This window comes from Benincasa hispida, chromosome 9 (genome assembly GCF_009727055.1).
Source record: "Benincasa hispida cultivar B227 chromosome 9, ASM972705v1, whole genome shotgun sequence".
Taxonomy (NCBI): domain Eukaryota; kingdom Viridiplantae; phylum Streptophyta; class Magnoliopsida; order Cucurbitales; family Cucurbitaceae; genus Benincasa; species Benincasa hispida.
In genome coordinates, this window is record NC_052357.1 from 72,707,378 (window position 1) to 72,710,413 (window position 3,036).

Consider the following 3,036-nt stretch of genomic DNA (forward strand, 5'->3'; position numbering starts at 1 on the left):
CTTTTGTGAGATGAGGTTTTAGTGTATGTAGCCCATCCGTCCATTGACTGGTCAACCGTATATTTTCTTGTACAACAACGTACATTTGACCTAGTCAAACCGTTAATTATATTTTCTTCGACCGTTAGCTTTAGCTAATATTAAATTTGAGGCGAAAATTAAATTTTCACAGGTGTTTTCAAATAAAAAAAAAAAAAAAAGTAACAAGTTTATTTATAAATATAATAAAATGTCATTGTCTATCCACGATAAATCATAATAGACATGTATCACGAGCTATCAACATCTATAAGTATGTCCATTGCAGTCTATCACGAATAGATTGTGACATTTTACTATATTTATAAATTTTTTTAACAGTTTTACTATTTAAAATAATTACTTTAAATTTTTGTTGAATGAAATATTGAAATATTATATTGGTGTATTATTATTATTTTTTTTCCACTTTTCCTGTTCATGAAGTATATGAAGCTTGTTGGGAGTTCTACTTTTCAGATTGGTCGTCCTCTATTTTCCATGAAGATTATGTTGATGTTTAGTTGTTTTAAGGAAGTTTTCATAAAAAAATAAATAAATAAATAAATAAGGTTGAATTATACAAGAAAAAAATACCTTGTTAGTCTCTAATTTTTTTGTCTAATTATTATTTGGTTCCTACGTTTTAGAATGTTATACATTTTGAGTTTGATTTTAATTTAGTCCTTAAATTTCAAAATGATACAATTTTACCCTTGAGATTCAAGTTTTATTTCAATTTGGTTCCTAAATTTGAATATTTACACTTTTAACATTAATTTCTTATTGAGTACACACTCCAGTCTCTAATGTTAATATCTATTAATTAATTTTAAATAATTATGGAATGAAAATTTAATTTTAGTGGTGGTGGAAAATAGTAAACACCATTAGTCGTAGTTCTTTTTATTTTTAAAATTAATTAAGAGATATTAACACTAGAAATTGAAAGTGAGTTTTAGTGAAAAATCAACATTGAGTGTGTAAATCTTCAAACTTGAGTTCCAATATGAAAGAAAACTCAAGTCTTTGTAGTAAAATTGTAACATTTTGAAACTTATAAACTAAATTAAAATCAAACTCATAATGACTAAAAATGTAACATTGTGAAACATAGGGACTCATCCTTGTTCAGTACCAGACCCAGAACTAACTCATTTTAATTGATTTTTGAAATGTGAAAATAAAAAATTGAACCGAATCGGTAATGAACTAAGTCGAAGCAGTTTTGGTCGGTTTTTATTGGTATTTTGGGGTTTTTCGGTTTACCCTTGCATCCCTACCAAGAATGGAAAACTTCAAACAGGACATAACACTAGGAGTATTTTGGGAATGCTCAAGTTATACGATGATTGAAATAGTGCAGGAAAAGGGCGAGGGGGATAAAAGGTAAGGAAGTTAGTTTACCTTGGCCTTGGGGGCAAGGTCATTCATCTCCTCTATGGACATCTGTTGGGATTGGTGTCCTAATTCTCCCAGAGTCTCGTTGTTTTGTAAAGATACACATTGTTCAATGAATACAATAAGTATTATTTAATCATGGCATTTACTCATATCCAATAAATAAAACTTCTTGGTTATCTTATGTGAACTTAAGCATGTATACGTGATATACAAGTAGATCATGCCTTAAGGGATAACCTAAATAGGTCTATAGTATAAGAATTAAGGTGGGATACCTGATCCTGGTGACACTACGGATACGGCCCGCTTTGTAGAGGTTTGCAAGTTTGTAAACTCCTACAGATGGTAGATCCTGACCATTCACGTGGAGACGTGCGAACAGGAATGTCCTATACAAAGAGTTTGTATAAGACCTGGACCACGAGATGACTAAACTCTATATATAACGTCGTTGATACTAGAGACTTACATCTCACCTAAACGACCATAGGGGACACGACCTCAATCCCGAGTGTTTTGAGAACTCTTACCTTTGAGAGCAGTTCTTTGATTAGTATGTGTGAGAGTGGCCAGATTGCCAACTCAACATGCTTACCTTTTTGGGGACTTGTCTGATATGGGAGTTGGGAACTCAATCCACAAGATGGAATTCACTCCTTTTCCGAAGTAAGGATAAGTAGAGAGATTGCTCCCTCAAGGGCTGATTCTAGGGCTTGAACATAGTGGCCACAACTTCTCTTTGGAAGAGAGGACTCAGTCATAGTAGGACTATAACTTATGCTCATTAGAGGGATCAATGGTACTTAAGGAGTTAGATGTAACTACATGGCATAACGGTTATTGGCCAAGCTGTACTTACAGTGATCTGTGAAGGGTTGTCGCACTACTGATTGATTAAGATTGACACATAATCTATCTGTGGTAAGGAGAGTTCAGCTATCGGTCTTTACTGGAGTGTCTGGCAGTTAATAGATGGTAGATCATATGACTAAATAGTTTAGTCAGCTATTCACATACAGTTGGAGCTTCGAGCTACAGGTCCATGAGGTCCCCTTGGTAGCTTAATAGATTCAGTTGAGGATCAGTTATTGGTGTTGATTTGAAATGTTCAAACTGACAAGATATATTTTGATTATATATGATATAATCAGTATGATGTAAGTGAGATTTACATTAAGTATCATGAAATAGAAAAAGAACTATGGTTTATATGTTTCACGCGATGAAATATTAAAGCTATAGGTTATAAATATAGTATGATAAGTTGGTTATCATTTATATTTATAATAATATTAATTATTGGATAATTAATTCTTTTTCTTTAAATAACTAAATGAGTGGGTGGTTATTGGATTCATGGTAACCGTGAGTTTTTAAAAAAATGATTTTCCTATTTTGAAAAGATCATTTATAGACGCTAAAAAGTTTTTTTAGTTTTTATTTCTCACGCAAAAGAAACTCATAGAGTCGTCAAGTAAATACGGATTTACTAAACGACGGCTGGGCGAGTTAAACGATCATGTAGTGGTGAGCTAAATGATCGTGCAGTATTTACTAAACGATCGCATAGTTTTGCTAGACGATCACTTACCCAAAATAAACGATCATGTAGAG